Genomic DNA, 27225 nt, shown 5'->3' on the forward strand with positions numbered 1-27225 from the left:
GATGATATTGCTGTTTTCTCAAACGACATAGAAAACGCTAGAGCTCAAGTTGAAATTTTAAAGGAAATTACCGAACAAACTGGTTTGCAGATATCGTTTGAGAAAACAGAAGTAATGACTAACATCAAAGAGCCTCCACCAAAACTCCATACTCACCCGAGTAGACAAATTCAAATACCTGGGTGAGATCATCATGAAAAATGGACTGGACAAAGAAGCACTTCAGGAGCGAGTACGCAAACTGGAAATAGCCTACCAAACATCCCGCACAATCTACAACAAGAAATGCCTTTCCCAAAACACCAAGATACGTCACTATGAAACAGTTCTGAAGCCAGTAGTTCTATATGCAGCCGAAACCCTGTCTCTAAATGCCAACAAAGGACTCTTTGAAGAACTGGAGAAAAGAGAACGCAAAATTGTGAGAGGAATCTTGGGATCAAAGTACAGAAATGGAATCCACCAAAAGAGATCCAACAAGGAATTCTACAGCAAAATAGAGAAAATTACCGACACAATCTATAGTATATCAGAGAACGACTTCGTAAGTATTGTCAAAATCATGGTAATTTTACTTATAATGAACCAATCGCCACTGAAATTAACTGACGTTTTAGATTTGTTAATGAAAAGAATGGACGGAAGAAAGTTAACTAAAGAAATCTTTCACATTTTTGATTCAAACCCCAAAACCAAAAAAAACTTGGGAGGGAAAGAGGAGAACGACCGAGCAAGAACCACACAACAAAGTCATCGTCGGACTGTTAAATATGACCTCAGAATGAAGAAGTTTTACCTACCGCGGTAATAAAGTCGTAGTGAGATTTCAAATTCACATACATAACTCGTCATCAATTATGATACTGACTACCACACAATACGGTGTTAACAGCAGCAATAGAGATTATTTTTTTATTAATAGAATCACAGCCATTTCTTCAGTTGTGTATCCCTCGTAGAAAGGTTGCAAGTCGGAAGAAGTGTAACGTTTCGCTAGTTGGTTGGTCTGCATTAGGTGTTTTAATTCGTGTTGTTACTGGAGGCAAGCATCATCCGTTCAACTTCCGACTGTGTTTGGTCATCCCTGCGGTTGTGTTGATGTGTTGATGATGGGGATGCTGCGCCTTTCTTCATTATAATTCCTCTCCATTTTACTTCTGTATTAATAATCGAGCATGGTTAAATTTAGTGAGGATGTTTTCATATTCATAGAGTAGCTTCTGATGCTTGTTGAAGAAGAATTTGTATGCCTGGTTTATTTAAAATGAGTTTACAAAGCACACGTCAATTGCTGCGGGAGCTGCCAGTAGTAGTCGAGTTAGAAAATCGAATGTTAAATAAATTTCGTTTCCCTAACATATGGGTCATTTACTCCAATGAATTATCCAGAATTCGTTTTCATTCTCTTATTGTTTAGGTAGTAATTTAAATAAGACAGGTTTCTTTAAAGGTGTAGAGGAAGCTAATAAATCGAATGAGTCGTAAAATACCAAAGCTGTAATTTAAGTATTAGAGGTAATTTTCATAAATTTTATCCAGCTTTTCTTACACGAAGAGTTGTACATCTCATTCGTGCGGTACTTCAGTTGGGAGGGGTTGTTTGAGATCATACCCAGCAAAATGTCGAGACGTGCTTTTTATGTAAAATCATCGTGAGCAATTAATTTTAATCCCACGCTGAAATAATAGAAGGAAATAAAATATAAGTACTAGATTACTGCCCATTATATAAATATCATCAGATTGACCATTCATTCATAAAAACATTTTATACATGTTAGAAGGAAAATGAGTAGGAACGTCGAATGTTACTTGTGTTCGTGAGAAATGACCGATATGCAGCATGAAGGAAGTGCCTATGATATGGTGCGATCTGCCTAATGAATTTGAATTGATTGTGTACTAATTACGGAAGTGTTGAAAGTATCAGGCTAGTGTTTATATACTTTTCAAGATGACTTCAGCTCAAAATTTTGAATGACCATGAGGATCCTGAATTCTAAATGAAGGCCGAATTTTAAGGAAGGTACATCCTTCTCTGTAGAGTAAAATGACCTACAGGAATATTGTGAATAGTGCAAATCATAGTCTCTAGAATGCCGAGAGCTTCGTTCTTCACTGGGAGAGCAAATATCAATTTCCTGAAAAACTCAACAATGATCCGTACAGAATAATATGGTTTTGAATAGTTTTTTATTTAGCGAACGACGGCAATACAGGTACTTGTGAGCGCAAAGGAATAATGACAGCAGGTTATCCACGTAAGTCATTTGCCTAAAATTAATATTTCAATGCCGTTTTTTTTTGCAGGAGGAGATGAATCTGTGAGTCTCATTTCAACAAAAATGCATTCATTTCTTCCTATTTCTTTCCTATTATATCGCTAAACTCGAAAAATATTAGAATTAGAAATGCACCTAGTCAGTCAGACACTAAAAAGCAGTCGAATTTATTACGTCTACATTACGTCACAGGGAATGACTTATTACTTAAATAACCTTATCTTAGTGCTTAGAACGAAATATTGCTCCATAAATTAAATATTTTGAGGAAGTCATGTTTGTTCTTGAATAAGTATTAATGGAATTACTACTGTATGCATAATTGCAAATTACCACGAAGTTTTGATGACACTGACAAGTAAAGGAACAACTACCTATATGCATATTGTACATTCTATATGAGTAGACGATGTAGTATATCCCTCTCCATTATTCTATGCACATACTTCTTAGAGCAAACTAAGAAACTGCAAATAATTATTGTCGTGACTAGCGGTATGTCTTGATCTAATCTATGACATACACCGCTCTCATGAGTGTTTCTACCACTAATCAATTGGTTAAAACCTAACAATGTGACCTTGAAGCGGTGGGGAGGCTTGCGTGTCCCAATGAAGCAGTTAGCCGAGCAGCAGGTACAACCATATCGGATAGGTATCTGTTGAGAGACCAGACTAACGAATGGTTCATCGAAAGGAGGGTAGCAGCGTTTAGGAAGTTGCAAGGGCTGCTGTCTAGATGACTGGCTAATATGGCCTTGTAATAATACTCAACATGGCTTGGCTGTGTTGATATTACTACACGGCTGAAAGCAATGGGAAACTACAGTCGTAACTACCTCCCGAGGACATGCAGCGCTCTCTATATGAATGATGTACTGATGAAGGCTTCCTCACGGGTAAAATATTTCGGAGGTAAACTAGTAACCCAATCGGATCTCCGGGTTTGGGCTACACAAGAGGGGACGATCATCAGGAAGATGGATGCTGACATTCTGAGAGTTGGAGCGTGGAATGTTAGAAGTTTGAATGGTTGTGGTAGGTTAGGGAATCTGAAAAGGAAGATGGGTAGACTAAAGTAAGATGTAGTTGGTATAAGTGAAGTACGTTGGCATGAAGAACAGAATTTTAGGCCAGGCAACTGCCGAATTATCAACACAAACTCAAACAGGGGAAATTCAGGTGTTGGTTTAATAATGAAAAAGAAAATATGGCAGTGGGTAGGCTACTACGACCAGCATAGTCAAAGAAATATTGTCGTCAAGATAGACACCAAGTCAATGCCCACCACAACAGTGAAGGACTATATGTCTACTAGTTCAGCAGAGGATGAGCAAATCGAAAAAAAATATGCGAAGAGATAGAAGATTTAATACAATATCCAAAAGGTGATGAGAATCTAATTCTGATGGGAGACTGGAATGCAATGGTGGGCCAAGGAAGAGAAGGTAATAGGGTAGGAGAATTCAGATTGGGACAAGGGAACGAAAGAGGAAGTCGGCTGGTTGATTTCTGCACTGATAATAATTTAGTCCTTGCCAATACTTGGTTCAAACACCACAAAAGATGGCTGTATACGTGGACGAGACCTGGAGACACTGGATGGTATAAAAAAACTTCATTATGATTAGGCAGAGATGCAGAAATAAGGTGTAGGATTGCGAAACTTACCCAGGAGAAGAAGTGGACTCTGATCACAACTTGTTGCTCATGAAATGCCACCTGAAATTGAAGAAATTGAAGAAAGGAAGGAATGCAAGTAGTTGGAATCTAGACAAGCTGAAAGAAAAGTGTGTGAGGGATTGTTTCTAGGAATATGTTGTACAAGTACTAAATGAAAAGGCTGAACGAAACACAACAGAGGAAGAGTGAATAGTCATGAAAATTGAAGTAAGTAGGGCTGCTGAAGAAATGTTAGGAAGGAAGAAAATGTCAACTAAGAATCAATGGATAACTCAGGAGATACTGAAACTGATTGATGAACGACTAAAATAAAAGAACCGGGCGAGTTGGCCGTGCGTGTAGAGGCGCGCGGCTGTGAGCTCTCATCCGGGAGATAGTAGGTTCGAATCCCACTGTCGGCAGCCCTGAAAACGGTTTTCCTTGGTTTCCCATTTTCACACCATGCAAATGCTGGGGCTGCACCTTACTTAAGGCCACGGCCGCTTCCTTCCAACTACTAGGCCTTTCCTATCCCATCGTCGCCATAAGACCTATCTGTGTCGGCGCGACGTAGAGCCCCTAGCAAAAAAAAATAAATACAAGAATTCTAGAAATGAAGAGGGCGGAAAGGAATACAGGCGATTACAGAATGAAGTGGATAGAATGTGCAAGGTAGCTAAGGAAGAATGGCTGAAGGAGAAGTGCAAGGATATCGAAAGTTATATGGTCCTACGAAAGCTAGAGGCTGCATACTAGTGTTGGCTACTGAATGTATGATTCGAAGCAGTGTATCGATTCATTCAAGTGTCCGAGTGAATCGATTCACAGGAACGGCGAGCTCACGGCACATGATTCAGCTTATTCCCAGCGGACAGTGCTGAGTGGCGCACTCACTGGACGTTGACGGGGAGCCGAGCTTCCGCTGCAGCGAGACAGTGAATAAGTGAATCATGGCACATCGAAAGAATCGTGAACGAGCGCGGCTCAGTGAGACACATGATACACACGGCTCCTTATCGGCTCACTGCACACGCGGAGAGCCGAGCTTCCGCTACAGCGAGACATACACCGAGCCATGGCACATCGAAAGAATCGTGAACGAGCGCGGCTCAGTGAGACACAAGATACTCACTGCAGCGAGACATACAGTGAGACATGCTACACTGAAAGTATCGTATGCTATAATGGACTCTCGAGCTCAGCTCATTTGAAAGTAATACCCATTTGCATTCACTGTCCTCTTCTTACAGGGAGGTTTAAATAATAGATGGATTTATTTGCAGTGTTAAAAAGGTAGTCACAACATAATTCTGAAGTAGCTAGTAAGTAGGTAGGCTATTAGGTTATACTATTTGTTAGTTTAATGAATCTTAGTATTATAACTTAGTTGACATTTGACAATTAAACTCGACTCTAGCCTGCCCTATGACTATGAGTCATGCTCATGACCACTCAAAAGTACCTGTTTTATGTTTCATAGGACATCGTTGCACAAGACTTCAATCATATGTGGACAGACGCAATAACAGTATGTTGAATCAGAAAACCAGCGGGCTACTGTACATCTCGGGTAGCCTATACAAAATATGACTATTAAAAAATCCTCAGCTGATAGAAAAATACTTTTCTAAAAAAATGACTGAGCGAGTTGTCGTGCGGTTGATATCGCGTGGCTATGCGCTTGCATTCGGGGGATGGTGGGTTCTAATCCCACCGTCGGCAGCCGTTAAGATGGTTTTTCCGTAGTTTCCCCATTTTCACACCAGGATATGCTGGGACTGTACCTTAATTCAGGTCATGGCTGCTACCTTCCTAATCCCAACATTTCCCACCCTGCGTCACCGGAAACCTTCGATGTATTAGAGTAACTAGCATTTTTTCTAAGAAAGGAGTTCATAGTATGAAGACCAGATGGCAGCTGCGAGCACTGAATGCTGTTGCTGCTGTCTTACCAGCACATACTACACAGATGCAGTAGGAGCGGTGACCAATGAGCCGTGAATCGGATCACTGTATCGATTCAGTAACGTGAACGGAATCAAATGAATCGATTCAGTAAAATGAATCGAATATCCCATCACTACGTGCATACAGGAACATCCACAAAACCTTTAGAGAAAGAAATCTAGGTGTATGACTATTAAGAGCTCAGATGGAAAGCCACTTCTCGGGGAAGAAGACAAAGCAGAAAGATGGCAGGAACACATCCAACAGTTGTGTCAAGGTAAAGATTTAGATGATTTGGTTCTGGAACAAGAAGAGCGTGTTGATGCTGATGAAATGGGAGACCCAATTTTGAGGTCAGAGTTTGACAGAGCTGTGAGAGACCTAAATTGGAACAAGGCACCTGGAATTGATGACATTCTCTCTGAATTACTGACTGAATTAGGAGAAACCAGCATGGCAAGGGCATTCCATTTAGTGTGTACGATGTATGAGACAGGAGAAGTGCCATCCGATTTTCGGCAGAATGTTGTTATACCTATTCCCAAGAAGGCCGGTGCTGACAAGCTTGAAAACTAACGCACCATTAGTTTAGTATCTCATGCCTGAAAATCTTTTTTTACTATTTGCTTTACGTCGGGCCGACACAGATAGGTCTTATGCCGACGATGAGACAGGAAAGGCCCACGAATGGGAAGGAAGCGGCCGTGGCGTTAATTAAGGTACAGCGCCAGTATTTTCCTTATGTGAAAATGGGAAACCACGGAAAACCATCTTGAGGGCTACCGACAATGGGATTTGAACCCACTATCTCCCGGATGCGAGCTCACAGCTGCGCGGCCCTAACCGCACCGCCAATCTCCCGGTGCAAAATTTTAACACGTCTCATTTAAAAAAGAATGGAAAGACAAATTGAAGCTGAGTTGGGAGGAGATCAATTTGGCTTCAGAAGAAATGTAGGAACACGTGAAGGAATCCTGCCTTTACGTCTGATCCTAGAGGATCGAATTAAGAAGCACAAACCCACGTACATAGCGTTCGTGGATGTAGAAAACGCATTCGATAATGTTGATTGGACCAAGCTATTTAAGATTCTGAAGGTGATTGAGATCAGATGCCGAGAACGAAGAATTATCTACAATATGTATAAAAATCAGTCTGCGGTCATAAGAATCGAGGGCTTTGAAAACAGCAGCAATCCAGAAAGGAGTTACGCAAGTCTGCAATTTGTCCCCGCTCCTTTTCCATGTTCAAATAGAAAAGGCAGTAAAGGAAATCAAAAAGGAATTTGGAAAGGGAATCATAATGCAGGGAGAGGAAATCAAACGTTGAGATTTGCCGATGATATTGTTATTTTTTCTGAAACTGCAGAAGATCTTGAGAAGCTGGTGAAAGGTAGGGACGAAGTCTTGGGTAACGAGTACAAGATGAAAATAAATAAATCCAAGGCAAAGGTAATGGAATGCAGTAGAACGAATGCAGGTGATGCACGAAATATTTGATTAGGGAAGGAAATCTTGAAGGAAGTAGATGTACATTGTACTTGGGTAGTAAAATGACTAACAATGGCAGAAGTAAGGAGCACATAAAATGCAGATTAGCACAAGCAAGGAAGTGCTTCCTTAAGAAAAGATATTTGCTCACTTCAAACATTGACGTAGGAGTTAGAAAGATGTTTGTGAAGAATTTCTTCTGGAGCGTGGCATTGCATGGAAGGGGAACATGCACGATATCTAGCTCGGAAAGGAAGAGAATAGGAGCTTTTGAAATGTGGTGTTATAGAAGAATGCTGAAGGTGAGATGGATAGATTGACTCACGAATGAAGAGATACTGAATCGAATCGATGAGGGGAGATCGCTTTGGCTAAATTTAACGAGAGGAAGAGATAGAGTGATAGGACACATCTTAAGACACCGAGGACTTATGTAGTAGGTTTTTGAAGGAAGTGTAGACGGTAAGAATGGTAGGGGTAGACCAAAGTATGAATATGACAAGCAGATTAGAGCAGGTGTGGGATACAATATTTACGTCGAAATGAAAAAGTTAGCACAGGATAAGGTGGCATGGAAGGCTGCATCAAACCAGTCTATGGACTGATGACTGAAACAACAAAAAGCCGTATGTGTGAATGTCATTTTAAATATCAGTACATTCTCCTTCTTCTTCTTCTGCTTTTCTTCATGCAGCCTCTAAATATTAGTTCCTAATTAGCGTCGACCTCTAAGACCTTTTGCTACCATGTTTTTCCTTCATTCCCACCTAGATATACCTGCTCCCTTCACAAATACGCAGGTTGTTCTTATTGGGTCTTCCTCGATTTTTTTCTCTCTCTTCACCTGGTAGTCTTAGAGTGGAGGGTCTTCTTGGATCTTACACAATTTTCTTATTTTATTTGCAATGCGCAATGCCTATATGAGCATGCGTGATATGTGGCAGTGTAACAATTAGTAAAGAAATGTAAAATCGATTCCTTTGAGTTCAAAAGAACACTCGCGGATTCATATACTCCGAATTAACAATCGGCAGTGCGGGATGAATTTTAGCCCACGTGTCTATATCTACGAAAATCACCCAGACATTGTTCCATTGTACTCACTAGAACTTCACTTACATTCGTTCTGTAAATAAAGTTATTTCCCATCATTTTATTTTGAACAGTCAATTAAATTGCCAGAAAATTTATTTTTCTTCTTCTGTGAAATCATAACTAGCCTAATTCCTTTAACATATTTTAGTAAACGACATCTTTTTGAACTCACAAGACAAATCAAACCTACTTCCGATTCCGGACTATATGTTTTGTCCTAAATTATTACTTTATTTAAAAGTATTCCTCTTATAAATAACTTTCCTTATATACATCCGTCAATTCAATTTCAGACGGTAATTTTCGTTAACTCCAAAATATGGTCAATTGGCAGACTTAAGGTTCTGGGACGAAAGTTTGAAACAAGTATGCGGAATGTATAGACCCCAAACTTCTTTTTCTTTTTTTCTAGAATATGTAGTTAGTTCTGTCTGGATTGACGCAGCACTGTCATCAATGATTTTGCAATACTTATCATGCTTATCATCAGTAATATTCAATTTTGCGTACTGAGGTGTGGCTGTGACTTCACGTACACGCAATGAATTAGACTGATTGTTAGTTTCCGAAAGGTTATTGAATGAAATTATATATCAAGACCTCCTGTTTTCAAACGTATCAGTGGTAGAAGGAAAAAATGAAAATCATAAATGTAAATGGAAAAATACTCCAGGATGCAGGGTTGCAAATGAACTGATAAAGTACCAAACAAAAAGCATACTAAAGAATTGTTGAAACTCAGCAGAGAAAATAAAAGATGGGTAGTAGGACTGTTGACAGGACACTGCCATCTGAAAAAAACACCTTCATAGAATTGGAGTAATAGGACACAATAAATTAAGAAATGCTATGAAGCACAGGAATCAATTGAACACATACGCTTCGAATGTGTGTGTGTGTGTGTGTGTGTGTGTGTGTGTGTGTGTGTGTGCGCGCGTGTGTATGTATGTATGTATGTATGTATGTATGTATGTATGTATGTATGTATGTATGTATGTATGTATGTATGTATGTATGTATGTATGTATGTATGTATGTATGTATGTATGTATGTATGTATGTATGTATGTATGTACGTATGTGTATTTTCCTTTGTTTGCCAGTGCCGTTGAAACTTAGTAGTAATTATACTTTGATGGGAGATTGTGTTGCACATGACGTCCTTCTGCACGGCCATTCGAGCCTAAACACCTGATGTACAGCCTGGCACTGATCGGCGTGTCTATTTTTATTATGGTAATGCAAATATAAGCAAATAAGTCTTATGCTTTTATATGACGTTAGCCTTATGTTGATGCAAGACGTTTTCAAATTGCCTTCGCCGTAGCATTAACTTTCACTCAAATATGGGGCATTCCCTCTCCACAACAGTAAGTCATTGTTTTACAGTATAACAATTGCTTTGTTATAAATCTCAAATGTAAAGCTAGACTCGCAGTGAAACTCACAAGCATTACATAATTCGCAATGTGAATTCGTCTTATGGGCCGTCACTTTGTTGGTACCACAGCAGGTGGATAACGATTTTTGCGTAATACCGGTACGTTATAGTTTCAACATATTGTGCTTCATGCCACGTTTCCGTGATATTGAATAGATAGTCTCCTTTGTCATGTTGTGGGAGTCATTTGTGATCGATACTTCCGTTTCATTGTGCAGGCGATTGTGGCTGCCAGTGGTTGATGTATCTATCATTGTCCGTTGAGCTGTACATTACATTGTAACTGTGAATTGCTCCACCGTTAGGCATGATTCTGCCCGCACATGTGCATGCGTTGTTGTCATCACGTTACAGAAGTCATTCATCATATGCCAAGCTGCCTGACATTGGTCAGTGGACTCGCATCATCCATTGGTATTTTTCATGTATTATTAAACAAAAATGCCAATTTTCTCAATTAAACGAATAGAAATGTACATTTTCTGTATTAAACTAACCTGTTTTGAGAACAATAATGCTTTCCATGATAGCATTGTAGGCAAATATTTGAAAATGACTCAGTTCAATTGCATGATACGCTCATTAATAAGTGAGAAAGAAATTAGATTGAACAGGGACGTATTTAAATCGAAGAATTGTTTACACAATTCTGACGCCAATAACTACACCTAAAATGATTTATTTTTGTACTTCATTCATGTCTACTTTTTCTACGCCATCCGTTACTTCCTTTTGTGTTATTAATTAGGTAATTAGAAAACAATTAGCTCCTACATTATAAAGTCTAGTCGACTAATAAAATGCTATATTATTTCATCCAATAAGTCGCGGTAATAACTGGAAATTTCGTGTTTCCAGATGAATATGGTGACCATGTTGAGGTCAATTGTTTTAAGACACAAAGTGCGCGGATGTATTTCATAAACATTATTACTTATTCTTTCAAATGCATTAACTTTCACGTCAGTGAGCATGAGTACAGGATTTACATATTGTAATTCCAGTGATGACTATGTTATTACATCTACATATATAAAAACAAAATTTGGTCTGATCAATTTGTCTGAATCATATTACACTTATATCTCAGGTTTGTTAAACGAAAATATAAGATAAGTTCGGTTCAATTTCTGCACGCCTGTTTGTTTAAGCCGACATATGATAAGATGGCTCAACAGAATTTCTGAAAACTCGGCATTTGGGAGAACTGGAATGTGCAATAGGTTATAAACTGACTGAGCAAATGTCTTGGGATAGCGGAACACTGATGCGCAGGTGTGTTGTCTGCGCATCACACGCCCGCTCTGCCAGCGGCAGTTGTATAGGAGACCTTGTGAGCAATCAATCAATCAATCAATCAATCAATCAATCAATCAATCAATCAATCAATCAATCAATCAATCAATCAATCAATCAATCAATCAATCAATCAATCAATCAATCAATCAATCAATCAATCAATCAATCAATACTGATCTGCATTTAGGGCAGTCGCCCAGGTGGCAGATTCCCTATCTGTTGCTTTGCTAGCCTTTTCCTAAATGATTTCAAAGAAATTGGAAATTTATTGAACATCTCCCTTGGTAAGTTATTCCAATCCCTAACTCCCCTTCCTATAAATGAATATTTGCCCCAGTTTGTCCTCTTGAATTCCAACTTTATCTTCATATTGTGACCTTTCCTACTTTTATAAACGCCATTCAAACTTATTCGTCTACTAATGTCATTCCACGCCATCTCTCCGCTGACACTCGGAACATACCACTTAGTCGAGCAGTGGCTGTGCATGTGACAGGTGTAACATGGAACGTCGTCGTGAGCTGACACCGTTCGAACGGGGTATGGTGGTCGGTGCGAGACGGATGGGAAGTGCAATTTTGGAAGTGGTGCGGGAATTAGGCTTCACACGATCTACCGTGTCCAGAGTGTATCGTGAATGGTTGAATGCGGGTGTCACCGTTCACAACAGACGAACGACCGGCCGTCCAGCCTCCGTCGATGACCGTGACTGGCGACATCTGAGCCGGATCGTCAGTAGTGACAGACGGACAGCCGTTGCATCAAATCACGGCTCAATTCAACACCGGCGGTGCTAGACACGTCTCCCAATGTACAATCCGTAGGAACATGGGTTCTATGGGGTATGGGAGCCAGCACCGCACTCGGGTGCCACTGTTAACCCAACGTCATCGGGCACAACGACGCGCATTTGTCGCCAGTCACCAGGGATGGACACTGGAACAATGGCGTAACGTGATATGGTCGGAAGAATCACGATTTCAACTGCGCCATGCCGATGGGAGGCACCATGTATGGCGCAGACCACATGAAGCGATGGATCCCTCCTGCTTCGGAGGTGTGGTCCAGGGCGCTGGTGTCCCTGTTATGGTCTGGGGTGCACTTTCCTGGTATGGAATGGGTGGTACGCGGTATGTTGAGCTGCTCAGAGACCATCTCCACCCATTTTGGTCTTCAAGCGCCCAGACGCTTCTGCGGTGTTTCAAGATGATAACGCGCCACCACATCTCTTCCACGTCGCCCGGGAATAGTTCCAGGAACATGCAGCGGAGGTCCAACGACTGCCATGGCCACCCAGGAGCCCCGATATGAACCCTATCGAGCATATCTGGGATGTCCTGGAACGGAGGCTCAGTGCCATGGATCCTGCACCCACGAACAGACCAGCATTGGCGGCCGCTCTGCAAACGATTTGGTGTCAGCTGCGTCCAGAGGACTACCAGGGACTTGTTGACTCACTTCCACGGCGTCTCACTGTAGTTCGCAGGGCCAGAGGAGGCCCCACACGATATTAGGTGACTATCCCATGACATTTGCTAAGTCAATGTGTATTGTACGTGAAGGCGGATTGGTAAACGAACTCATGGAGTTTATTCCAAGAATTAATTATGGATCTAGCAAGTGGTTGCATGGTTAGGGACACGTAGCTATCGGTTTGCCTTTGGGAGATACTGGATACAAACCCCGTTGTCGGCAGCCCTAAATATGGTTTTCCGTGGTTACATATTTTCATTCCTGGCAAATACCGGATATGTACCTTAAACCCAATGTCGCTTCTTTCCCACTCCTCGCCCTTTCCCAACCCATCGTCACGTATGATCTATCTGTTAGTTGCGACGTAAAGCAGATTGTAGACAAGATAATTATGTATTGGCTAACTAATGGCAGTCACACTAGTTATTCACTCTAACATTTATAAAACAGAGCAGTCTCACTACAACTCTTGTACAACTATCAATAAGACGCAAGGGCAGTTTACATTTACGCTCGCAGTACACTGCCCAGATCACGCAGTTCACAGCTTGTGTGCGTGATACACAGACTTACTGTTCCCTATGTCGTACACAGTCTGTACGCTCACAGTGGTCTTCGTTCACTGCACCCGTCGCTCAGCTGCAATTTCCCCCACTCACCGTCAGTTCACACACCAACAGCACACAGTCTTCATTGCCCACCAACTGATCCAGTGCTATAAGGCTTCACTCACTCAACCGAAACTCTGACTGAACTGAACCGTTTCGAAAGGGGGGGAGAACAGAACCGATGAAGCTGGTCCGGCCTTCCTTAACCCTCGGACTCTAGCGCTAGGAATAGACGCAGCGTTACTCGCGCGGGCTACATACGTAGCCCCAACTAAAATTCAATCTGAATGACTCTTACGCGCTATTCTTTGGTTTCTTTGGTAATAGTATGTATATAAATATTCTAAACCAAATTTGGAGACCATATGTAGTAAGTTAAGAAGGCCGATCAATCCTGATACTTCACGAAAGGAGAAACCACTCGAGTGTTTTTGAAATCTAATGCTCTGGGTTTATCACCTAGTCCTTTCTCTCGTCGACAGGGAGGCCTGCCATGAGGTCACTGGCTTTGCGCGCTTGGCCCTTACTTGTTACTGCAGTGACTCGGTGAAGTCACTCTCGGCTGTAGTCAGACATTTTCCTTCCAAAGCCTTTAACAAATGGCGGACACCACCAAAATTTTATTCAATTAATACATGCTGGTGGGGTGAAATTAACGTGTTCAAGAGAGGAAATGTCAAATTAAACATTTAATATTTTCTGAATCGAAGAACTGTATACGGATTCTGAAAATTGTGGAGAAAATAAAATGTCCGACACTTAATGCCTGATGCCTGAAGAATAATAACGGAGATATTCTTGATTATATCATATTTCATAGACTTCATAGTATCTACAGAAATATGGATAAAATTATTTTCCAATCATTTATGTCGATTACATTTTTACCGCACGAGCTAAAATAATTCAAATACTCATGAGTTTAGATTTTTAATGCCCAGTTCATCAACGGTGATCATCATTGATTAGTGAATGGTGAAGAAATGACTGGCGATGGTGATAGTGATTCCTATAGTTTTTAGAAGCTATAAAAACACTTGGTATTAGCTCCAATTGTTCAGGAAGCTAATGAAGATATCTATGGAAATTGTAAGAAAAACGTGTAGGAACGATGACTCACAGAATGATCCCAGGCCTTCGATGCCCTTATAACGCAGAGCAGGAAGAAAACGAAATGTGATGGTCTACTGTGACCTGGGGCCCTGAAACGTATCAACAATAACATGAACTGACTTTTGTTAGTTTAGACTTCCCTGTCTGTCTCTTCTGCAGCCACTCTGTTCCACTAGATAGCATAACTGTTTCAATTTAGAATACTAACAGCGTCTTTGACAAGGATGTTCTATGTCCTTCTTCCCTACGTTGTCACAAAATACAATATTCGCGCTTCTAATCGCTCTTCTTTTGTGTAGATGTATAGTAAAACTGTGTAGCAGACATTTACCTTGGAATGGACTGAATTACAGCGTTTTAGAAATTTATATTACTATCGTGTAACTATTCAAGTATTGGTAATCAGTTTTCTCTAACGTGTAGCCTACTCTGTTGTCGTAGATTAATGAAAGTGCCTGGGAACTCGCAGGATTCTCATGAATCTGGAAATAATAGTGACGTGAATTTGGATGAAGACGAGAATTTCATATTTAACCCTGAAATAATTCGATAATAATCATGGTGGTCGTAAAGACGAGTAAAGTGATACAGAACTAGCAGTTGTATTAGTCGAAATAATGCTGAATATTTTGTAGAATAGTTAGCTAGATTTTTTTGAAACACGCAAAATAACTATAACTAGAATTATGAATAGCATACACATTGTTATGGTATCCTTTCGAGATCGCAGGTGGCGTGCAAATCACTTAAAAGGAACTTCACAAGGAGATATTGGGAAACACACACCTCAAAACTTTTCGTTATCACTGGGCCAAATAGAATATTCTTCTGGTGACAAAGTTTGAAACATCATCGAGTAAGTGATGCTACAGATGGAAACGAAAATGAAAATGTTCCCGTATAATGAAGTGAACTTACTCAATACATTGAAAGGGAAACCTCTTCTGATGCCATATGCGGTGCTCAGCGTCTCACGATAGGTGAGAATATATTGGGTTCATCGAGAAACACAGTAAATAATACGCTCACTTGATATCGGGAAATATGTAAGGAACAAATATAATGGCAAGGAAGAGACCGTGCAGAAGAAGCTATGGATTTCTCTTACTTTAAAGGTGGAAATGTCTAAGGACAGTTCCTAGAATGTTACGAAATACTTCATCTTTGACGGCAACACGACATTCAAGTAATATTGTACTTCCTAAGAAGTTGCTCTTGGTTGACAGATATTGACCGAATGCAAAGTGTTGATGGACGGGGGTGTTTCGGAGACCTTAAAATCACTTACTGTGGGGGTAGAAAATGAAGGAATAAATCTAACAGAAGGCAACGTAACAGTTTGATGAAAATAGCTCCTCTATCAGCTTCCTCATTGGATCCGTGGTAGATTCACCTTCCAGATCCCAAGAACGTGGGCTGGTGTAGCCGAACTTTTGGCGGGTGGGAAATATCCATTCAGCACACCATGTTGTAAAATTTCGGGGTGTAAATATCCCTATTGCTACATTTGGTGTTACCCAGTAGAAAAACAGAACAGAACAGAACAGAACATCAAAATCGCGTCAGGCAGCGTAAAACTGAGGGTATACATTTATTATAATTAACGTTAGTAGTAGTAATAGTAGTAGTTCCTCCATATGTCACACCGAATATCTTTATCCAAACCTTTTGTGTTCCCAGGCAGCAAAGGTTTGCAACATGAGAGTATATTAAGGTAGTAATCGGAATGATATTAAAATACTGTGGCTGGAAATAAACTATATTTTTAAAGCAATCCCGGCAACATGTACAGCGGAATTTAGAGGTCAATTGAAACTCTAACGAACAGTTATAACAAGAAAAAAAATAAACACTGTCTTCTGGTTTTTGCTTTGTTACTGGAAGCAGAGGGCAAAACAGACAGGCCTGATTACTGAAATACGTACAGTACACCTCCATACACTGTTTGTTTCTTTCAAATCACAGCTTTCTCTTACGCAATGTTTAGTAAGTTCAGTAACGTTATGAAATTCCAAACTATGGGGTGAAAGGAATTTATCCAGTACGTTCATTGAATCATGTCCTAATGGGATGCCCTCCTTTATCCTTTTGTACCGGTCCTATTTCAAATGCAACTCTTCCGGTTCGAAATGCAGGTCAATGGTCCTCATTCATTCCTGTTGTGTGAAATTAATGTAGATGATTTCTGATAATAAAATATTTCAGTCTGTCCGTTACAACTGACTACCTTTTGATACTGCAGACTGCATTAGTCATGGTATCCAAATGAATGGCTGCCCTAATTCGTGCTAGAGGAATTAGCGCGACCGGTCTACGCTATTTTCTTTACGCCTCATCGATACCATGGCGATGATGGAATAGGGTAAGGCTAGGACTGGCAAGGAAGCGAGTGTATATTATTTATGGTACAAGGCCGCGTGTGACAGATATTACCACCATTAAATTTAGCTTATAACGCCAAGTTTCACAAGGATTTTCGGATTAGATAGCTTTCCAGTGGCTTACGAAACCACTTTCTAGGCATACAAATTATATAAAAAACATACGAGTAGACAATTAGTGATATACATATCCACAGCCACTTAAACTAAGTTCACTGGACAAAAAATTAATCACTCTAGCGTGCACGCACAAATAGACTGTTAAGCCTATACAGATGGCAGCGAACGAGTACAGTGCTCAACCACATACGCACTGTCTCTACGTAATCATAAGGTAGTAGGGATCAGTGAGACATTGATGTTTCAAGCTGACAGTGTACACCATTATGGGTAGATGTAACGATGTGACAGAGTGGCAAAAAGGGTAAATCGTATTTGGTCGTCCATACGTGCGTGAGGTTGCTGGATTTATTGGTGTTTCTCAGCGGACTGTTCAATGTGTCGACTAGCAGTGGTGTGCTTCACCTGGCCACAAAACACGACGTCAGAATTGTGGTCAGAAAGCGATCCTGACTGAGGGGGACTGGAGATGCTTCCAAACCCGACAGGAATTGCTGTGGGCAGTGAATGAATGTCCACCCCAAACTGTCAGTGAGAGAACGTTGCGACGAGAACTGCATGCAATGAACATTTGCAGTCGATCATTGCTCACACAGGCGCATAAAGCTGCGCGTCTTCAATGGGCTAGAAGTCATCGAACGCGGACAGTAGCTGGTTGGCAGGACGTAATGTGGCCTGACGAATCAAGTTTTTGCCTTATTCGAATGACGCACGTAGTCGAGTGCACCAAATACCAAAGGAAGCGTTACATCCTGGATGTGTGCAAGGTCACGTTTAAGCCGGATGTGGGTCCTTGATGTTTTATTGGTGTTGTTCGTATCATAGATTGGGCCCGCACACTGAGGTGATCACTAATATGAACCACCATGTGTATTTAAACATTCTGGATGATTAGGCATTGTCTTTCAGTCAACACCTGAATAATGAGCATGCTATTGTTACCCCGACTTTTCAAGATGAAAACAGCAAAGTTCATCGGGCTGGACGCATATGTGTCTGGTTTTATAAACACTATCCCACCCTTTTACATCTCAACTGGCCTGCAAAACCATCGACTTAAACCCCATTGGAAATCTGTGGGACATGTTGGAACTGCGGGTAAAACGCCGACATCAGCATCCCCGCAATTTTGTCGAGTTGCGCGAACAAATCCCCAACGAGTGTCTTAACGTGGATGCGAGGTACCTGCATAGCCTTCTGAACCCACTTTCCAACCGAATCCAGGTGGTTATCAAATCCAGAGGTATTAAATTATGCTTGTAATGATTACTCCATGGATGGCTAAATGTTTGTCCGGTGAGCTTATTTTTATTCATCGCACCACCCCTTACACATTAAAATCACCATACTAACTGCATAGATATAGTAAACCTGAAAACTGAACGGTAGTCCGTGAATAACGAATGGTAATTGAGGAATGAAATGAGATTATGTGGTTAGTTCCTTGCCCATTGTTCATTTACAGTGCTGGTTATCAACGGCCGTGGTCCAAGGTATGGTACTATAGTACATTTGTCCTTTACAAACGTACTTACTTTGGCAAATAACATTAAATGAGATGCACTACCTGACAATAGTTGTAACGCCTCGGAACACTGAACAGTTCTTCACCTTGTCTTGAATACTTCGCCCCTTCACCACTATACAAAACGTCCAATATGAAAGGTAAGATATGTAATTAAATGCTTCCTTGCTAATGTTGGAGGAGTAGACACTTAATATTGAAACATTCGGAGATGAATATGGACGATACAAAGCTACGAACTAATTATGAAGAGTTAGCAGATAAGGGATGCAACATATACTGATTTATTTTATCAGTTTGTTTCACAACCCCTATCTATCCAGAAAAAAAAGTGACATAATTTACGAGCGCAAAAATAATGAGAGCTTCGAATATATTTCATATGGAAAATAAAATTCAATATTCACAGCGATAAAAACAGGAACGTTATCTCCAAAGATTCAGAAAAATCATATTGGATAACATTTAGGGAATGATTCCGCCCTCAAAACATATTGGTCAACAGACAAACACGAGAGAGAAATACGAACGCTCTGATATCCTTCGATGTTTGAAAAAAAAAATGGCCTTCAATTTAATTACACGAAGGGACAACGAACCTGCTTGTTCAGTTTAGAATATTTTCCGCAGGTCTCGAACCTAAAGTTCATGTAATGTTTTATTGTATTTATTTCGGGCATTATTATTATTATTATTATTATTATTATTATTATTATTATTATTATTATTATTATCATTTACTTTTTATATCTTATTCTTAAGCTTAATTCTTACAAAATGTATTGAAATGAAATGTGTGGCTTTTAGTGTCGGGATATCCCAGCACGGGTTCGGCTCGCCAGGTGCAGGTCTTTCTATTTGACGCTCGTAGGCGACCTGCGCGCAGTGATGAGGATGAAATGATGATGAAAAAAACACATACACCCAGCCCCCGTGCCATTGGAATTGACCAATTAAGGTTAAAATCCCGACCCGGCCGGCAATCGAACCCGAGGCTCTCTGAACCTAAGGCCAGTACTCTGACCATTCAGCCATCGAGTCGGACACAAAATGTATTGATGACCAGGTTATAAATTCGAGCCCAACTTTAATAAAACACGCATACCTAGTTGAAGATTGGAATTCACAGAGCTAGGAATGTATTGTGACAATTCAATTTATAAAATGAATGTTGGATGTCAAAAATAAAGTTAATAAAATTGCTTATATATTTAAAGTGCAGTTAAATCACTCACAACTGAAATATATAATTTGAAAGTCGTGACAAATGATCGAGAATCCTTCCATTTCCCTTACAACTGAAAACGTGCTTCTCAGGATAGCTAAACTGGTTACTGAGCAGCTAAAAATTCACAGATATATCTAACCTAAAATGTGTAGGAAAAACAACATAAAATGAAAATATACTATTTAACGAATGAAATTAAATATTATGCCTCTGGGATAGCATGTCGATGGTTTTCTTTTAAAACCTCGTATGTCTGAATTATCTTCCTACTAATTATATTCCTTAAGATTGGTCACGCCTCTCAGCCACATATTTATACGCAGTCCATCACAATAATTTTCGTTGTGTTCATTTTCCGATGCAGATGTGTAAAGGAAAATGGACCTTACCAAATCGTATTGTAGGGATGTTGTTTGCATGAATAACTTACGCGCTCCTACAGTTTAGAGTATTTAAGGTTCATTTTTCTTTAGACATCGGCATAGGAAAATGAACACAGCCTAAATTATTCTGATGGACTTCAAATAAATATGTGGCCGGGAGGCCTGGCCAGTCTTAAGGAATATAATGGGTAGAAAGGGCATCGGGACATACGAGGTTTTAAAAGAAAGCCATCGATGTGACTTGATAATAGCATTAAATAAGTATTTACAGTGTTTTAATTGAGTTCAATTTTGTAACGTTGATGATCTCTCTGTCTTGACGTTGATGAATGGCATGTTCGACAATGTAATTATTGATTACGTTCAAGTGATACTTGTCCGTTAACACGAGAAGAGTTAATAAACTGAAACTTCATCCTCCTTCCCACTTCAAAATTAGCACATAATTCCTCTTTAGATGACGTACTCATTCAGTCTTTTCCAGATTTTGATTTAATGTATTGTTTTTGTTTTTGCTAGTGGTTTATTTCGCACTTACACATCGAAGGTTTACAGTGACACAACTATGCAAAATGGAGCGGTAGCAGAAGTGGCCCTAATTAAGTTACAATCCCAGCATATTCTTGGTGTGAAAATGGAAGACCACGGAAGTCATCTTCGGAGGTGGTGACGGTAAGATTAGAACCCACCATCTCCCGAACACAATCTCAATCTCACATGTACGCCACACTAACCGCACAGCCAGCTCCGTCGGTAGATTTAAATTAAGTGACAAGACTCAGTTCCCTTCAAATAATTATACCTAAGTCCTTCAAAACAATATCAATACAGCGCTATTTGATGATGCTTGTTGTTTTAAGGGGCCTAATATCGCAGGTCATCGGCCCGCACGATTTGAGATAAGCGTTCTGTTGACATTCCTTTGAAAAGCATATTTCAATCACCAATCCTTCAACAAATTTTTCAAATGGACCACTGAAAATTCATCTATATAGAGAGGACCCGACGCATGTTCGAGGTACTGAAACAGTTACATTGAATCACGTCTTACAGTAGTCCATTCCTGCACGAGGGGGGATATTTGCTCTTCTCAACTACGTTTCACTCGTTATTACCAACACTGCCAGGCTATTGCCGAAAGGGATTACCGTTAATCAACACTTACTGTCCTTATTTCTCGTTAGATCGTAGTGTAATGAAACCTACTACATTGTAAGTTAAACATTTGTAACCTGTAAATATTACGTATTAATAATACTCCACCCTCAACGATGGCACAACAACCTCGAAGGGCCATGGTATGCCATGTGACCCCTGTTTAGCCCGAAGACCTGCAGATTACGAGAAATTCTCTTGACCGCTATTCTTGGCTTTTTGATCGAGGCCGCTACCTTACCATCAGGTAGCTCCTCAAGTGTAATCGCGTAGGCTGAGTGGACCTCGAACCAGCCCTCAGATACAAGTAAAAAATCCCTTACCTAGCCGGGAACCAAACCCGTTGCCCCCGGGTAAGAGGCAAGCACGCTACCCCTACACAAAGGGGCTGGCATATTAATTATTACCGCTATATCTCTACATAGCCAGCCCCGTGGTGTAGGGGTAGCGTACCTGCCTCTTACCCGGCGGCCCCTGGTTCGATTCCCGGCCAGGTCAGGGATTTTTACATGGACCTGAGGGCTGGTTCGAGGTCCACTCAGCCTACGTGATTAGAATTGAGGAGCTATCTGACGGTGAGATAGCGGCCCCGGTCTAGAAAGCCAAGAATAACGGCAGAGAGGATTCGTCCTGCTGACCACACGACACCTCGTAATCTGCAGGCCTTCGGGCTGAGCAGCGGTCGCTTGGTAGGCCAAGGCTCTTCAAGGGCTGTAGTACCAAGGGGCTTGGTTTGGTTTGATATCTCTACATTATAAAACATTTTGTATCCTGATATGCTTTACTTTGTCCATTGTGACAACCTTAACTGCGGGAATTCGTTGATTCGTTCAATAAATGTATATGTCGGTGGCTTAGTGCACAAAAACTGTATGTCCATTTATGGCCAGTTTGGAGTTAATACCATATTGTGATGTCTCTCAAACATATCTAGCTAATTCACAATTATAGTATGTCCATATAATAGAGAACATGCTGATAACCAAGGTGCAAATATTGCATGTCCTAGTTAAATCAACAAGTCTACTTCACGAACGTTGTACGTCCCGTATAATAACTTTAACCTAGGTATGTCCATTTGGTTTTCATTTCACTTGAAGGCGCAGATATTGTGTCCGGACATATAATTTTGATGTTGAAAATTTTAAGTTCTTACTGCCTTGATGGAGCACAATTATTGTATATCCTGGACACTGTTTTGAAAGATTTGAGACAGTGATTATTCAATTTATTTGATTACTTATCATTCATACCTTGTGATGTTATTAAGAAAATAAAATCATTGGTAATAAATGATGAAAAAGAATGTGAAAAATAAATTTCTTTGATAAATAAAACGTTTGAGCTTTGACGGTCTCTTTCACATTGTTAGTGCCAAATGTTGTATGTCCCAAACTTCCATTAAAATATAGTGAATAATTCCTTTACTGATGCCCAAAAATGTTGTCCAATTGGGGAAATACAATTACAAAAATTAATCTACAAATCAGTAACACTGGCTTCAGCTATATTATTTGTCGTAAGTAACTGCAAATTCATAAACTCTGAATTCGAGTTTTCTCAGAATCACGATTTTTGGACATACAATATTTGTGCACTAAGTCATCGATGTATACCAGCCTAGATATACATATGACGTGTAGTATTTCCTCCTACACTACAGAAGGTAAGGCTATATGATTTAAGAATCATTGTATCTTAAGCAATCTCTCAATTCAAAAAGTGTGTAAAACATTATTAGCATTTAGGAAAACTTATCTTGGTCATTGGAAATATGTAAAATGGTATGTCAATTTAATACAATTTTAAACTTCATCGTTTATTCTTAAGACAGGAATATTTATAATATTCATTGGTAAAAGGTATATTCTTATCACTGAAATGTTTGAAATAACTGACATGAAATTTATTTTGTCGAAGCACAGGAAGTAGTGTAATTACAAATGAATGAATGAAGACATTCAAATATGAATTTGAACTGACTGCAAAATTTAGCAGAAATGATGTAGGGTTGTAATTACAGTGACAGACTTACAGGTATGTCCGTTGACAGGGATATACAATTCTGATGGTGACCTTTGATCACCCATGGGGATACTGAAATATTCATGAACGAGGGTTGAAGTTCAGTTTTAAAATAATAAAGAGGATTTTAAAATATCCCGATATTGTTCAGTTCAATCAGAAACAAAAACAATGTATGCCTTGTATTACTTTGTAATATATAATAATAATAATAATAATAATAATAATAATAATAATAATAATAATAATAATAATAATAATAACAAATTAACAGTAAAAGGAGGAAAAGGAAGAACATTTTCAGGGTCTCACAGGCACAAATTATTTTGTTCTAGCAGCAAGTATTCCTTTTATATTCTTCTGCAAACTGCTTCAGAGGATTGCAATGAAGATTGCTACATGGTCTTATACTACAACTGTTCTTTAGTTCAGGTAATATTCTGAACGACTTAGACCTGATGACGATTATATATACTAGTAGATAATTTTACAGTACAATCCTAACTTGCTCATTTAGAGAACGAATTCTCTAACAGCAGAAACACACGAGAATCCGAGTTCTAAGCACTGGAATGTAATTGTATATTACGTTAAGGTAGGGATTTATGAGAACTGTAAATAATGTAGTGTCAATATGCATAGATAACAATATTTAATGAATTACTAAGTACAATTGCATTACATTCCTTCAATGTAGACACCCGCAAAGTCCATTACCTTTTGCCAAATATGGAGAAGCCGTTGGGGACGGTTGGCAGGGCGTTCTCTGTTGATGACAGCGACAGGCGTCCTACTGGGCGGAGTACAGATTCCACGTCAGAAGGAAGGCGGCCTCGTAGGGGTTCCTTCAACTTCGAAAATTGGATGAAGTCACAAGGACTCATGTCTGATGAGAACAGACGGTGTTCCAAGAACTCACAATGCCATCGTTGCAGTATGATTGTTTGAGCATGACAACGTGCCTTGTCATGGGACACGATAGGGCGATCGTCTCGCAATAAATGTGGACGTTTGCGCCGTATCGGCCGACGCAGATGTCGCTCCAGAAATCGGCAATAGTAGTAAATGATGGTTTGTCCCTCAGGCACAGTATATGCAAGAACAACAACATCGTAGTCGTCTGCCACAGTCAGCATAAGCTTCACCCGACTGGGTTCCTGTCGAAATTCCTGTGGAGGTGGCGAACATGGGTGACGACATTCATTCGATTTACGCTTTAATTCAGGCTCGTAGTCTCGAGCCCACCTCTCATCAATGGCAACAATACGCTGCAGAAATGCGTCTCTTTCGTTCCGGTACCTGTCCAGGTGGATGCCAGCCAGTGTATACCAGTGCCATTTATGTAGGTCGGTGAGTTGGTGTGGAACGCAATTTCCCTCAAGCAAAGACATTTCGTCAATATGTGTCACAACGCTTGATAACTGAGACCAGCCTATACGGAAAATACCCGGGCAGTCCATCCGTGGTACACGAGAACAAGACCTCTCACGATGTCAATGACATCATGAGAAATGAACGGACGAACTGTGCGGTGTAAATCCGCAGTCTCATTCCGACCCGTACGGAACGCCTTGATCCATCGTGCAAACGTCCTGTACGGTAATGCTTCCTCGCCATAGGCTTCACGTAATCCTCGATAACATTGTGGTGCATTTTTGGCATCAGCAACTTCGATCATAAACCACGAACGCTGATCACCTTTTGAAAACATGCTTTAGGGCGGTGAAATCGACACTCTTCAATTCACCGCCACACACCTACAGCACTCCCAACTGCATTCCCGTCAAATGCACACTGCAAATAACCCATCTCTTCCGAGTGTCTGGACTACGTTGCCACTACTTTATTTGGTGCCCTCGTATTAGTTAGCTGCAATATTTAACAGGGATTAGCACTTACACATAGAAACTTACGTAATATCTGGCGAGAACGGTAAGGTCTAAAGAATAGTTAATAATTTAAAAGATGTGACTTTTTTACAATATGCTTTACGTCGCACCGACACAGGCAGGTCTTATGGCGATGATGGGAAAGGAAAGGGCTAGGAGTGGGATGGAAGCAGCCGTGGCCTTAATTAAGGTACAGCCCCAGCATTTGCCTGGTGTGAAAATTGGAAACCACGGAAAATCATCTTCAGGGCTGCCGACAGTCGGATTCGATCCCACTATCTCCCGTATACCGGATACTGGGCTCAGTTAAACGACTGCAGCTACCGAGGTCGATAAGATGTGATTTAAGGGCAGATCAACTGGATGTTAGGCTCCTTTAAATAACAAGCATCATCATCATCATCAAGAAATATTTATCACCCTCCTAAAAACGAAGAACGTGCTAAACTAATTGTATTATAACTTTATGGATACGTGATTTTGATTAGCAGTTCTCACTGCTGTCTCTACGTCTTAGAAGGGAACTATCATGGTTCTCTTCTCTTGCAACTTTTGCAACTGGTAGTGTCAATGTTTCAAGTACTTGTAAAGAACTTACTGCACATAAATTTTGATAGATGATAACGGGGAATAGAAGCATATACACTAGCGGAAGTAAATATCCAAGATTAACGTACGTTGGTACGTGTGTTTATACATCTAAAAGATGTCGTTGATTCATTGTCCTGCAAATCGCATTACCGTGGCCCTAGTCGCGGTCCCATGATGTAGCACATCAGATTTGCTTTAAATACTGTATGTAATGGGCGAGAGCGTAAGTTACCGGTGAGATTAGACGGGGGGACAGTGAGTAGGTCAAGAATGCCTTTGCGACGACGAAAATGCCAAGATCAACAGCTCACTGTGGTTGAACGAAGCCGTATAATAAGGCTACGTGGAGGCAGTATTTTTTCCGGGCTACTGGAAAACGAATTGGCAAGAATGCCTCCAATGTGCATGCCTGCAGGCAACAGTGGTCACGAGAAGGTACGCTCACAAGTAGACCGGACACCGGACGACCCCGTGGCACCACCGAAGGGAGGATCGCCGTATTCGGCGTACGGCTGTGGCGTAGTGGACTGCGTCTGCAAGCAGTGATTCGAGCTGCAATTGATACCACAGTGACGCAACGAACAGTTCGAAATCGGTTACTTGAAGGACAGCGCCGAGCCAGACGCGCTGCGGTGTGCATTCCACTTACCCCAAACCACCGCTGTCTGCGACTTCAGTGGTGTCAAGCGAGAGTTCATTGGGGGATGAAGTGGAGGTCTGTTGTATTTTCAAATGAGAATCCTGCTCCATGCCTAAATGGTTAGCCTGCTGGCCTTAGGTCACAGGGTACGGACCCATGGCTAAATAGTTAGCGTGCTGGCCATTGGTCACAGGGGTCCCGGGTTCGATTCCCGGCAGGGTCGGGAATTTTAAGAATCATTAATTAATTTCTCCGACACGGGGGCTGGGTGCATGTGTCGTTTTCATCATCATTTCATCCTTATCAAGACGCGCAGGTCGACGGGCGTTAAATCAGAAGACCTGCATCTGGCGACCCGAACTTGTCCTCGGACACTCCCGGCTCTAAAAACCATACGCCATTTCATTTCATTTTCTTTTCAATGGAGAGCCGGTTCTGCCTTGGTGACAGTGATGTGCGTGTGTTGGATATAAGAAGGCCAGGTGAGCGCCTGCATTCCACCTGTATGCGGCGTCGACACACTGGACATACTCCGGGAGTTCTCGTCTGAGGAGCAATTTCCTATCACAGCAGGAGGATTCTTGTGGTTATCCCGCGCAGCCTAGCCGAGCAGACGCGTACGAGCGTCTGGTGATACGACCTGTTGTGTTGCCATTCGAGAACAGCATCCATGGGTGTGTTTTCCAACAGGGTAATGCTCGCCTGCATGGCGATGCTTTAACCCAGACTGCTCTACAGAATATCGACATGTTGCCATGGCCTGCTCGATCCGCGTTCTGTCCCCAGTCGAGCACGTATGGGACATCATTGCAAGACAGCTGCAATGTCAACCACAACTGGCATTAACCGTCGCTGTATCGACCGACCAAGTGCAACTGG

This window comes from Anabrus simplex, chromosome 2 (genome assembly GCF_040414725.1).
Source record: "Anabrus simplex isolate iqAnaSimp1 chromosome 2, ASM4041472v1, whole genome shotgun sequence".
Lineage (NCBI taxonomy): Eukaryota > Metazoa > Arthropoda > Insecta > Orthoptera > Tettigoniidae > Anabrus > Anabrus simplex.